The sequence below is a fragment of the Apium graveolens genome, unplaced genomic scaffold, assembly GCF_009905375.1.
Source record: "Apium graveolens cultivar Ventura unplaced genomic scaffold, ASM990537v1 ctg5859, whole genome shotgun sequence".
NCBI lineage: Eukaryota > Viridiplantae > Streptophyta > Magnoliopsida > Apiales > Apiaceae > Apium > Apium graveolens.
This window is the reverse complement of record NW_027419127.1, coordinates 33,679-48,603: the sequence shown is the minus strand read 5'-3', so window position 1 is coordinate 48,603 and position 14,925 is coordinate 33,679. Positions and strand designations below refer to the sequence as shown.

Here is a 14,925-nt window from a genome sequence, read left to right as displayed (position 1 = left end):
TGATTCTCCAAGATCTTGATAGACACCGCTTGGCTCTTGCACATGAGCCTCAACTCCTCCAATTCAGATTTTTCATTAGACTGTTACAGCTGGAGTTATTGCCTTGGTGCATACTGCAGTTGCTAAAAACCAGGAGGGTTGTATTGCTTCGCAGCATACTGCTGATAAGGCTACTGGACCGCATTCTGAGTATTACTCCAGCTGAAGTTAGGATGATTGCGGTTGTTAGGATGATAGGTGGATGGAACAGGCTGCTGTGACCTCTGGAAGTTGCTCACGAACTGAGCTGATTCACTAGAAATTGCACACTGATCAGTCTCATGCACTCCAGCACAAAGCTCACAGACACTAGTGATCTGATTAACTCCATAATTAGCCAAAGAATCCACCTTCATCGTCAAAGCCTTAAGCTGAGCAACTATAGCAGTAGCTGCATCCACTTCCAGAATTCCTGCTACCTTGCCCTGAGGTAGTATTTGAGTAGGATTCTGGTATTCATTAGCAGCCATCAATTCAATCAATTCATAAGCTTCATCATAGCTTTTAGCTCACAAGGCTCCTCGTGATGCTGCATCAAGCATGGGTCTAGAAGTAACACCCAATCCATTATAAAAGCAGTTAATGATCATCCAGTCAGGCATTCCATGGTGAGGACACTTTTTAAGCATCTCCTTATAGCGATCCCAAGCCTCACATAAAGATTCTCCAGATTGCTGAGAAAATTGAATAAATGCGTTTTGGATTGCAGCAGTCTTCACCATAGGAAATAATTTAGTTAGGAACTTTTGAGTAAGATCCTCCCATTTGGTGATAGACCCTGGTGGTGGAGACTGTAACCATCACTTAGCTCTATCCCGCAGAGAGAATAGGAAAAACCTCAACTTAGCCTCAACACTTAGCTTTATCTCTAATGTGCATGTTGGGGTCTTCTATCGGAGAACCCCCAAACTAAACCGAGTTCTGTATCATCTGAATTGTGCTCGACTTGATCTCAAAAGTATTAGCCGAGATGGCTGGGCAGATAATGCTAAACTGAATATCATTAATCTTTGGTTGAGAGTAATCCATCAAAGCTTTCAGATTCGCTTCTGATTCTCCCACTGCAATAAAAACTTCTTCTTCAACTTTCTCCTCGATAAGAACTTCCTCAAAAACTTCCTTAGCTTCTACAACTTATTCCTCAGCTTGATCCAGTGTTCTCTTATGAGACCGAGAATGCGTATGCATACACGCTCGCTAGAGTACCTAAAACACGACAAGGAAATAAGTAAGTAACAATGTCCGAGTCAATGAACTTTAATGACCACTGATGACAAACACATAAACTAAAAATTAACCCCCAGTCCCCGGCAGCGGCTCCAAAAACTTGTTAGTCGCGAGAACATGCGTTAATATTCACGCAAGTATACGCGATCGCAAGTAATATAGAATTAATTCTAGTTCATTCCGACAGAGACTGGTTTAGGTTACTTTCAATCAATGCACTTATGCAACAATGGTATGGTTATTATTCAATGCTAAGACGATTATCAGATTGAGATTGTTGATAACTACGATTAACTAAGAGATTATACTAAAGAACATTAACTAAAATATTAAGAAGGATTTTTTTACTATATGACACAAACATGGGATTCTAATTTCATTACTACTTCATTCAATAGCCTTTTTATTCTTAACCTTAGCATGCAATGGTGATGACACTAATCAGATTACACGAAACTAGTAAATGCCAACTTTCGTTGCACGAATTCCATACCACCAGACATCCATAAAAGAGATAGAAGCTGAATAGGCACCAATTATATTGAGACCCTATATGTCTATAGAATTTGACAACATAACGGTTTAATGAACAATTTATCTATCATGATTACATAGAGCAAGTAAGATGGTTAAAATTACCTACGAATCATGCATATCAAATACATGAACCTATTCTAGCATGGCAAGTTCTAAACCCCTAAATTAACTTTCACTTCATTGGAGATTAACACGCTATCTTATAAGTTCGCGATGTTTATAAGACGAATAAGCACAACCAATACTAGGTTATCATACAATCACCACACACTAAGGTATCGAAACAATATAACTAAATAAATCCATAAGTAAATCCGCTAGAATCCCATGATAATGATTAGCCCATAATCGGACTCATCATTAACGTGGGTTCCGATGAAAGCATGGTATAATAAACACAGTCCTTATACTGAATAAATAATAAACCAAGTACGAAACAAGAGTATAGGTTCATAATTAAGAAAACTAGCATCCAAAGTTATAACTTAAAATAAAGAATTACAAGAATAAACTAGATCCTCTTTGTCTTGGTTGAATTGTGCTATACGGTCTTCTTACACCTTCTCCTTAAGCTCTGTTACGTCTTGTTATGAAAAAAGATCACAAGTTATGTTTATATAGCAGCCCATGCAGATTAGAAGTCCAGCAGATCAAAATTGGAGTAAAATCAGGATTCTTGAAACCTGACCTGGTGCGGTCGTGCGCTCCATCAGCGCTGGTGCGCTGCAAATCTGTATCCCGGCACGGCCGCGCGCTACTGCAGCGCAGGCGCACTGACCTTTTGGAAAATCTTCTTTTTCTTATTTTCTTGGTAGTTTGAGTTGGTCTTTTCATGAGAAATCTTTTTAGACAGACTCCTAACAATAATTTAGCACCAAAACAATGCTAAATTACCTTGATTCACGTTATAAGCCTGAAATGCAAAAACACTACAAAACCACATCAAATACACAAATAACTCGAGTACAAAACACCAATTCAAGCCTTTATAGAGCATTCTAAGTGGACATAAATGCCACTTAACAACATCTGACAAGGTTAAACCAAGAAAAACTTGTGTCAAGTGTGGTAGAGTTAATCATTTATCTAATAAGTGTAAATCACCTTCTATACCTAGTATACCTGTATTCTCTATGCCTATTTATGCCATACCAAACTCGCCTAGGGTGTTCAGTCAGAACTATGGTAACACGCCAATCAAATCTTATCATTATCACTCTTCACAGAGCATACAAGGTAAGAATGACATGTTTGCATCTTCAGTCAATAAGATGCACTTTAAAATTTTCTCATCTGACTTTAAAACCAGCACCTTTGCTCAAAACCCTACACCAAGAGTAAAATTGGACCTTAAACCTATGAGTCCTATGACAGAAAAAGGGTTTCAAGGGAAAGAAGGCAATTAACATGACTGGACCTGAGAAAATTTGGGTACCCAAATCAGTTTGAATTGGTTTTGAAGTGAGCAGAGTAAAAAAAGGAAAGATGTCCAGTATATAGACATTGGTTGTTCATGTCATATGACTGGAGATTCATTCCTGCTCACCAATTTTGAAGAAAAATCTGGCCCAAGTATCACCTTTGGAGATGATAACAAAGGTCACACTATGGGATATGCCTCAATCTCACTTGGAAATATCATCTTTAATGACAAAGTGTTAGGCCCTTAGTCAACTGTAGAGGGGGGTGAATACAGTTAATATATCCATATCGACAAAGCTTCAACATAATCAACCATTTTTATATAACTGATAAAAACTTATTACACATGTACTCTCTTGAAAGGATGAACAAATATCCTTGAGAGCTGCTAGGTTATGCGAAAGATATAACAATGTCGCAATGCTTATAGCATGAATCTAATTTGTGCTTTATATAGAGCATAACTACCATGTATAAGAAATCTTATTCTATTAACAACAAGGAAACCTATACTATTGCTTCTGAGATAAAGTCCTTCACCGCCTTGAAGTTCCTGTTTCCTTTTCCTCATCGAAGATCAACTGATGTGACAAATACTGATTTTATTATCCATTGACATCACCATCCTTCGATATTGTTATCCGTCGAATATCAACATCCATCAATGTCATCATCATCCTTCAATGCAATCATCATCATCCGTCGATGCTTATAATCATCCATCGATGCTTCTAATAGTTTTTGTTTGATATCATCAATTGCTCCTAACAATCTCCCCCTACTTGTTCATTATGAAATTATGGACAAGTTCCAATTGATGATGTCAAATCTATTTAAATGCAGGAATTGAGTATGCATATTCAATCTTGCTTCAGTGAATATCAGACTTTAACTCTTCATACTGAACTGCTTCTTTAACTTGAGCAATGTCAGAGGTTAATTCCACTTTCTCAGCTCAGAATGCTTCTAGAAATCTTCCTTCTTTGACCATCTTGGATGATTTATTCTTCAAGTAAATTTTCTTCAGTATCAAAAGCTTGAACTACTATATAGATTAAATCTATCAGAGTTTAAGATTTAGATTTCTTAGATACTGACTCCAGCTTTGGTTTTAGTCTTTGAAATCCTTGACTTTTCTTTTATCTTCTCCTTTCTATTAAACATCATGTCAGCAGTTCTAATAGCTTGTGATCTGAGAGATCTTTCATCTCTGCCTGACTGATTTCTCTTATAACTATACCTCTGGTTGGTCTGTTTGAAGGATCAACTTCATAAAGTACTTTAGAAACAACAATAATATCAACATTTGTTGTCTTCATAGAATTTTTTTAAAGTCTTCCTCCATTTGCCTTAGCTGTTCAAGATTAACTCCAAGATTTTCTTTTACAAATATTCTTCTACTCACCTCAGAGTCAAATAATTGAATCTTCGGATCCTTGTAGAACAAAGTTGTCTTTTTTCCTTTAACTTTCAGAGTTTGAAGATATTGGCTTGCATTAGCACCAGCTTCTTTCTCCAGAATACCTTGGTCTTCATTAGCAACAGTTGTGACTTGTGAAGATTGTTGTATTTTAGTAGTCACAGTCAATTTTTAAACTCTTCTTTCTTCCTCTTGCTTTCTCTTCATTTCCCCTTATTACCTCCATCAGAATTTTCATCATCAGTACCTATCAATGACAGCTGTTTGAATTTAGATTTATCAATTTTCTCCCCTTTTTGGCATCATCACCAAGCAATAGAGAAAGAATCAGCTCCATTGAATTATGTACTTCTGTAAGTTGATCAGACATTTGAGCTTGATGAGCTTCCAATATAGCTTGATTGGCTTCAATTACAGTTTTTCTGGCAACTATTGGTGAAACTTGTTTCTGAATTTCCTGATGAGTTAGCAACTTTGAAGCAATCAATGATTCTTTAATCTAATTGATTTGAGTAATAGTTGCTTCATGAGCTGTGTGGAAGGATCTGACAACCAAAGTTGATGCTTTCAGATGATTCAACATATCAGGGTTTATAATCTTCTATTCTGCTTTTTCCAGATGTTCAACTGCCTGTGTTCTGGAAATAGTGTTAGATATATTTGATAATGTCATGGCTAATATGTTTTATGTTTAGCTTTCAGATCTTACTTGAACAGGATAAATCAGTACTAGACTGTTGATCAGTACTTATACTGGAAGTCAGGACTTAAGGATATCAGTACTTATATTATCAGGAGATAATCATCAGAAGTTAGATATCAGAACTTAAGTGCTGAAGGATGATCAGATAAGGACAGTAGCTGATTAAAGGAAAGAAGATCGAGATAAACATAAGAAGAGATATGCATGAAGAAGGAATTCCGTGAAGAATGGAATACTTGGAAGAAAAGATATCTGATCGATATATTTTAGGAAGCAGAATTATATTCCATATCAATTAGCGATTATCTTGTAACTGTGTAATATATAAACACAGACATAGGGTTTACACTATAAGTGTTATCATATATTCGAGAAGATTATTCATTGTAACCCTAGCAGCTCTCGTGATATTTGTTCATCACTGAGAGGTAACAGTTCCATACTGTAACAGAGTTTATTGTTTCAATAAAGTTTGTTTTCTGTTACTTAAGTTCTTAAGTTCGATTTGAGTGTACTATACACTGTATTCACCCCCTCTACAGTGTGTGTGTGACCTAACAAGTGGTATCAGAGCTTATCTGTTAACACACATACAGTTAAAGATCTAAACACAATCATGTCGGACACAGAAACTCAAACTAAGCCTACCAAAACTGAGGAACCACCAAAGACACAAATTCAGAGTCGGTATGAGACCATCAGAGTTCTCATACTGAAACCATCTGAATATCCCATATGGAAGGTAAGGATGACCATGTTCCTGGAAGCAACAGATCCAGAATACCTTGATAGAATCAAGGAAGGCCCTCACAAACCAACCAAGCTCGCTGTTACAGTTGCAGGTGAAGCAGCAAAGACCGTACCAAAGGAGAAGAGTGATTATACTGCTGAAGATATAGCATCAATTGCTAAGGATGCTAAGGTACGACACTTACTGCATAGTGCCATTGATAATGTAATGTCAAACAGGGTAATCAACTGCAAGACTGCTAAGGAGATATGGGATGCTCTGGAAACAAGGTGTCAGGGAACGGAGACAATTAAGAAGAACAGGAAGACAATACTCACTCAAGAGTATGAACACTTTGACTCAAAGATTAATGAGTCATTGAATGATTTATATGATAGATTTGTCAAACTTTTGAATGATTTGTCATTGGTTGATAAAGAGTATGATCTTGAAGATTCAAACCTTAAGTTCCTGTTAGCTCTTCCTGAATGCTGGGATTTGAAGGCAACGACAATAAGAGACAACTACAATCTTGATGAAACAACTCTTGACGAAATCTATGGAATGCTCAAGACTCATGAGCTTGAGATGGAACAAAGAAGCAAGAGGAATGGAGGAAAGTCAAAGACAATTGCTCTTAAGGCTGAAGAAGAATCCCCCAAAGCAGCTTCCTCAAAGAAAGACAAGGGTAAAGCTCTTTTCATAAAGTCTGATACTGAGTCATCAAGTTCTGAGAGTAATGATGACTCAGATTCTGAAAGCTTGCCTGAGACTGATGCTGATGAGGAGATGATGAAGATGTGTGCTCTTATGGTGAAAGGAATCACAAAGATTGCATATAGAAAGTTCAGGAAGGGAAAGAAGTTTTCCAGGAAAGGCATAAGTCCTGATAAGAAGAATTTCAGAAGATCTGAAGGCAGAGGAGGAAAGTTTGACAGAGGAGATTACACCAATGTTAAATGCTATAACGGTGGTGAGAAATGCCACATATCTCCTGATTGCAAGAAGGTAAAGGGTGACAAAGGCAAGGCTCTTGTCACAAAGCAGAAAAGCTGGACAGACACCTCAGACTCTGAAAGTGAGGAGAACTATGCATTGATGGCAAATGCGGATAAATCAAGTGCTGAGAGCAGTTCTGAAGCTGCTGAAACAAAGGTACCTCAGACTACTTATGCTTTTCATACTGATGATATTAATGAGTTGAGAAGATATCTTAAAACCATGTTTGTTAGTTATAGAGATCAAACTTTAACATGTGAGAGATTAACTTCTGAAAATCTTGCATTTAAGAAAAGAAATGATTTCTTAGAAAAAGAGTTAGTCATGTTCCATCAAACTCAGAAGGATAGAGATGATGCCTTTTATGTTAGGGATGAAGTGCTAAAAATGAATAAATCTCTAAAAACTGAGTTAGAAAAGGAAAGAGAGATTATCAGGACTTGGACTAACTCTGGAAAAACAACTCAAAATTTGCTAAGTAGTGGAAACTGGAAAGAGGGCTTAGGTTATGAAGAAGATAAGAATGATAAAGGAACTGAAGAAATTAAGCCTGTTGATAAGCAAAAGCCAAAGTTAAAACCTGTTAAGTTTGTAACTTTAAAGTCTGAAAATGAGAAATCAGAAGTTATAAAAGAATTAACTTCTGACAAACCAAAACAGGAAAAGACAGCTGAAGTGAACATAGGCTTAATGACAAAGAAGCAACTTAAACATAAGCTAAAAGATGTTAAGAATGCAAACAAGGTAAAATCTCCTAGGAAAAATAGGAATGGAAAGGAAGGTGTGAATAAAAGCAATAATTACAAACCTGTTCCTGATGCTTCTAGGAAAACATGTCATAACTGTGGAAGTTCTAACCATCTGGCTTCTTTTTGCAGGAAGAATAAGAATATTAACTCCTTACATTCAAAATCAGGAGTTAAGAGTCAGTCTGTTAGATACAAACCACAAAATCCTTGTTTTCATTGTGGTAGTTTATGGCATTCCATTTATACTTGTAAGGAATATCATAGCTTGTACTATGATTATTATCAAATAAAACCTTCTTTGAAGAAAGTTTCCATTGTTCCTTCTAGTGTAAATTCTGATTTAAAGACTGATAGTGTAAGTTCTGATAAGAAAAATGTTAACATAAACTCTGATGCTAAATCCGCTGCAAATGTTAACAAACTTAAAAAGGCCAAAGGATCCAAGCAAGTCTGGGTCCTTAAAACTAATAATTAGTGGTCTTTGTGATTGCAGGGCAACAGGAAAAATATTCTAGTTCTGGACAGTGGATGTTCAGGACATATGACTGGAAATAAGGCCCTGCTATCAGACTTTGTGGAGAAAGCTGGCCCAAGTGTTTCTTATGGAGATGGCAACATTGGAAAAACATTGGGATATGGCAATATCAATCTTGGAAATGTCATAATTAAAGATATAGCTCTGGTCTCAGGACTTAAACACAATCTGCTGAGTATAAGTCAAATCTGTGACAGAGGTTATCATGTTGATTTCTTTGAAGAACACTGTGAAATTGTGAGTAAATCTAAAGGCAAAGTTGTTCTGAAAGGATACAGGCGTGGTAACATTTATGAAGCTAAGCTTTCAACAAGTACTGATGGTTCTGCAATCTGTCTGATGAGTAGAGCATCAATTGAAGAAAGCTGGAATTGGCACAAGAAACTCTCTCATTTAAATTTCAACAATATAAATGAACTGGTCAAGAAAAATCTTGTGAGAGGACTGCCAAAGTCAGTATTTGCTCCTGATGGTCTTTGTGATTCCTGTCAGAAGGCCAAACAAAGAAAATCTTCATTCAAGAGCAAGACTGAATCATCAATTCTTGAGCCTTATCATCTACTACATGTTGATCTATTTGGTCCAGTAAATGTCATGACTATTGCAAAGAAGAAGTATGCGTTGGTCATAGTGGATGAGTTCACCAGATACACATGGGTATATTTCTTGCACACAAAAAGTGAAACTGCATCTATCTTGATTGATCATGTCAAACATCTGGATAAAATGGTCAAAGATTCTGTGAAAATTTTAAGGAGTGATAATGGCACTGAATTCAAGAATTTAATAATGGGAGAGTTCTGCAAAAACCATGGAATAAAGCAGGAATTTTCTGCTCCTGGAACTCCACAACAAAATGGAGTTGTTGAAAGGAAGAATAGAACTCTCATTGAAGCTACACGTACAATGCTTAAAGAAGCAAAGCTTCCAACCTATTTCTAGGCTGAAGCTGTGCAGACTGCTTGTTTTACTCAAAATGCAATACTCATTAACAAGCATTGAAAAACACCATATGAGATGGTGAAGAAAAAGAAGCCAAATCTGAAATATTTTCATGTATTTGGATGCAAGTGTTTTGTTCTCAAGACTCATCCTGAACAGCTATCAAAGTTTGATCTAAAAGCCGATGAAGGAATCTTTGTTGGATATCCACTTTCCACAAAAGCCTTTAGAGTCTACAATTTGAGAACAAAAGTGGTCATGGAATCTATCAATGTCTCTTTTGATGACAAGAAGATTACTGGTCTTGAAGATTTCATTGACCATGATCAGCTGAGATTTGAAAATGAAGACTCAAATTCTGATACTACAAATCCTGACAGTCTAAGTTCTGATACTGTAAACTCTGATGGATTAAACTCTGATGTTATTGAAACTGTGGTAACTACGTCAAAGGAAGATGCACCTATGCAGGGGGAGCATACTCAAGATCCTACCTCATCTCAAGAAACATCAGAACATGCATCTGGCTCTTCAATTTCTGATTCGTCAAGTTCTGATAAGCCAAGTTCTGACAGTGCTGAAAATCTAAATACTGAAGAATCCAACTCAGAGAGCATAATTTCAGGGGGAGCATCAGAAAATGTACATGATGATAGCATGAATCATGGGGGAGCATCCAGTTCTAGAGACAACCTTCCATCTGCAAGGAAGTGGACAAAATCACATACACCTGATTTGATAATTGGAAATCCTGATGCAGGTGTCAGAACTAGAACAGGTACTTCAAATGAATGTCTCTACAATTCTTTTCTCTCTCAGACTGAGCCAAAAAAAGTTGAAGAAGCTCTTCAAGATGCTGATTGGGTGCAAGCAATACAGGAAGAGTTAAATGAATTTGAAAGAAACAAAGTCTGGATCCTAGTGCCAAGACCAAAGAATAGATTTGTTGTTGGTACAAAATGGGTATTCAGAAACAAAACTGACAGTGATGGCATAATTACAAGGAATAAGGCAAGACTGGTCGCAAAAGGATATTCTCAACATGAGGGAATTGATTATGATGAAACATTTGCACCAGTTGCTAGGTTAGAAGCCATAAGGATATTTTTGGCTTATGCTGCTCACACAAAGTTTACTGTCTTTCAAATGGATGTGAAAAGTGCTTTTCTCAATGGAGAATTGGAGGAGGAGGTATATGTTGAACAACCTCCAGGCTTTGTAGATACCAAACATCCAGATTATGTCTACAGGCTTGATAAAGCACTTTATGGACTTAAGCAAGCTCCTAGAGCATGGTATGAGACTTTAGCTTAGTTTCTTCTGGAAAGTGGATTCAACAGAGGAACAATAGACAAAACACTATTCTACCTCAACCATGGAAAGGACTTACTTCTTGTCCAGATTTATGTTGATGATATCATCTATGGATCTACAAATGACAGACTTTGCAAAAAGTTTGCCAAACTGATGCAGTCAAGATATCAGATGAGTATGATGGGGGAACTTAGCTACTTTCTGGGCCTTCAAGTCAAGCAGAATGAAGAAGGCACTTTCATTTGTCAATCTAAGTACACCAGAAACTTGCTGAAGAAATTTGGAATGCAAGATTGTTCAAGTGCATCCACTCCCATGGCCACTGCAACAAAACTGGATAAGGATACTGGTAAATCAGTAGATATTACTGACTACAGAGGTATGATTGGCTCTCTACTCTATCTAACTTCTAGTAGACCTGATATCATGTATGCTACCTGTCTTTGTGCAAGATTTCAAGCAGATCCAAGAGAACCTCACTTAACAGCTGTGAAAAGAATCTTTAAGTATCTTAAAGGAACAGCTGATCTGGGATTGTGGTATCCTAGAGAATCAGACTTTAAACTAATAGGTTACTCAGATGCAGATTTTGCAGGCTGCAAAATTGACAGGAAAAGCACAAGTGGAAGCTGCCAATTTCTTGGAGGCAGATTGGTTTCTTGGTACAGCAAGAAATTAAAGTCAATTTCCACATCAACTGCAGAAGCAGAGTATATTGCTGCAGGAAGCTGTTGTGCACAAATTCTTTGGATGAAGAATCAGTTACTGGATTATGGGTTAACATATTTCAAAATCCCTATTTACTGTGATAATTAAAGTGCTATTGCTATGACAGGTAATCCAGTTCAACACTCTATGACAAAGCACATCAGCATCAGGTACCACTTCATAAGGGAACATGTGGATGAAGGTACAGTGGAATTGCACTTTGTTCCAACAGATCAACAACTAGCAGATATCTTCACAAAACCACTATGTGAAGCCACTTTTACAAGATTGGTAAATGAACTTGGAATGGTCTCAGGTTCTTTTTCTAAATCTGTCTAGTTTTGTTCTGATGCATCAGACTTTATGATCAGTATTTACAAAATGAAATCTCCTTGTTTATTCTGTGCTTAATTGAAATACATGTTTAAGTACTGATTGTTGTCTGATATATGTTTCTAAACTCTGATAAGTGATATGTCTGTTCAAGTAACTATTCAATCCTATGAGGATAACTGTGCTAGATACTGATCTAGTAGTCTTCAATAAACAAATGATCCCATGCAAGAAGTAATTATTTCAGTGGAAATCTTATGACACTAGCAAATTCTGATAATTGAGCTTAGTTGAGTTTACTTTGTATATCTTATTACTAAGTCATAAATTAGAATAATGGTACTCATCTGTTAAGTTCTGATACTAGTAAAACTGCTGAATGTACTAAGTGCTGATAAACCTCACCTATCAAAAGAAAAAGCAAAAAGATCAAAGAATAAAATCAGGTACTCCTTTGAGATCTAGAGTAAAAATGTGGAAGGGACGACCCAAGTGCATTGCTGGTATTAAGTAAATATGCATTAGAAAAGCAAAATATTTTCTTGGTGACTTTTCACACTTTATGATTACTGGAGAAATACTCTGATAATGGCATAAATTCTGATAAGCAGTCGTGACTCACTTACACTGAGAAGCCACTGTAAAATAGAATTTCAAAAGATGCATAAAATTAGCACAAAACAGTTGAGGTGGACTCAAGCATGAACTCATTCATCAGTAGGTTTCAGGACAATGACAGCTCTTTAGCAAAATTTTAGTTATGCCTTATTTCTAAGATGTACTAAAGTGAATCAGACTTTACTCTTTGTCTGTTATTTAGCTTAATGCACACACTAATCACTCCATCTGAATGATGAAAATTTCTGTGGTGGTCTACGTTATTTTAGATAAACAGTAATTGTGTCATTATTGCACAAATTCTGAGGACAAGTTCTAGTTACACGTTCTGATGATTAAGTTCTGAAGTCTATAACTCAGAACTTGTATGAGGATTTACTAAGATGGGCATTCCTTTTTCGAGTTAAGAAATTATGTTCTGATGACTGTTAAGTTCTGGTATAGGTCTAAGTTCTGATTTCTCAGTCTAATCCTTTACTTGGCTTATCTGTGAATAAAATTTGGTAACAGTCTCAGTTCAAACTAGAATATATTGAAGTGGAAGATTAATAGTCACTATGATTAGGATTACTGGTATTCGTACTTGAACAGTCCACTGTTTCTTGTTTCTTGTGCGTTTTAAACCATGTTTCTTCTTTCCAATGAATGTTATTCTTTTTCAAAGTCTCGGGAGACGAGGTAGATTTAATTCTACCTGTCAGCATTCAATTTCTTTACGTCTCCTGGCATTCTCTTGCCTATATAAGCAGCCACTTCACATCAGCCTTTCCATCAAATTCTTCTCACACACTTACCTTCATACTTTTTCTTTCAAAATCACAATGGTCAGATACAACATGTTTTTGAACTACCAAAACTTCAATATGGAGCTAAGTTGTGCTGACTGGCAGCAGGAATGGCATGTCACAGCCATTCCTGAGGAGATATGGGACTCTGTCCCACAGGAGGTACTGACCCATCTCCTGTTCTTCTATATGGATTACCATCGCCATTTAGAGCGACTGGAGGAGGAAAGACTGGCAGCTCTCCGCCAGCAAGAGCGAATCATCAGACTCGCCATTCTGTTTGTCGAAAGTAGGAAGAAGAAGATGACTTAATCTCATCTTCTTCCTGTTTTTCTTCATCATCAGCTTTGTCAGGCTTTTTAGCTAGGACTAAGGCTGTTGATGTTAGGTTTAGAAGCTTAGGGAAAATCTTGTATAAGTCTTGATGTAATTTCCATTTCATGAATGTATTGTCTTGATATATTAATGAAAGTTGTTTTTACTTCAAGATTTTGTCTCTGAGTTATTTTATCTTGAGTTGATAAATCCTGATTGATATTCTGATGACCTTATAAATTTTGTTTTATATTAAGTTCTGATTCGTTTTCAGCACTTATCTAATTTATCTTGGTCATTTTCATGTGATTTATTTTCAGAATATTAATGATGCAGTGAAAAATAATTCAATCAGTGATAACGGTTTAGATTTTGAATTAAAACTGTTTCTCTTGATAAATGGAACGGTTTTTCCTTGAAACTAGGCAAATGGGTAAGTAATGATTCCTGTTTTCTCGAGCCCAGTAACTATCCGTTATTACTGCATGTCTGACAGGTGTCCAACGGTAACATTTTTTTTTGAAGTATAAGTACAACAGAGAGAAGATTTCTTTAATCTTTTATTTTCTTCATATTTTATCTCTCTCCTTACTTTTACTCTCTTTCTCTTTATTTCTCACGTTGGTTTTTCATACAGACATTATATCAAACACCTAACAGGCATACTTGAATCTCAATTTTTTCACATGGCACCAAAGGATTTAATCTTTGATGGAGCTAAGTTTGTTCCAAACAACTATGCTGCAATTCTTGATCATGCTGAAGCTCCATCTGAATTGCATTTTGTGCAAGATCTTCTTGCACACAGTGAGATTGGGTATGCATTAACTCAGCCTGAAGTCTTTTCAAGTCAACAAGTTCTGACATTTTGGCGGACTGGGCACTTTGATGATGGTGGTAAACATGGCACTCCCACTATTGTTTTTGAAGTGGGTGATTCATCTTATGCAGTCACTCCTGGTACAATACGCAAAGCTCTACATCTCCCAGACAATTGTACTTTTTCAACTCCAGAGGAATCAGCACTTCAGGAGTTAATGGCTGATTTGGGATATGAAAAGAGTTTGGCAAAGCTTGGGCAGTTAAAAAGGGCTAATATCAGAAGAGAATGGAGTTTCTTCTTTGACTGCATCACCAAAGCTTTTGGGAACAAATGTTCGAATTTTGATGCTATCCCAATTCTGAGTTAGCACATAGGGTATGCTATTATCCATCAAACTCATTTTGATTTTGCAACTGGAATAATTGGTTCTATTGGGGATAGGATGACAGAGGATAGAAATGTTATCTATTTTGCTAGATTCTGTCAACTTATATATACTTTTTATACTGATGAACCTCAATTAGTCAGTTCCTCAACCCCACCTTTTAGAGTTGCAAAACGATACTTTAATGATCTGGTAAATGCTGATACAAAGAAAACAGTGGTTAGACCATTACTGTAACACCCCCAAATCCGGGGTCGGGGATCCGGGTTGTCACGAGTTCCATTTCCCTTAATAACACCCAACCTTAATAAACAATCAACTACACCGTACTGTGACCCCAC

General features: G+C 36.6%; 1 non-coding gene across 1 annotated transcript; it reads left to right on the top strand.

Moving 5' to 3' along the window:
* The first annotated feature begins 639 nt into the window (after window positions 1–639).
* On the top strand, window positions 640–744 carry LOC141702900 (small nucleolar RNA R71). The gene has a single exon (XR_012567289.1). It is a non-coding gene; the product is annotated as a small nucleolar RNA R71 (small nucleolar RNA).
* Window positions 745–14,925: the final 14,181 nt, after the last annotated feature.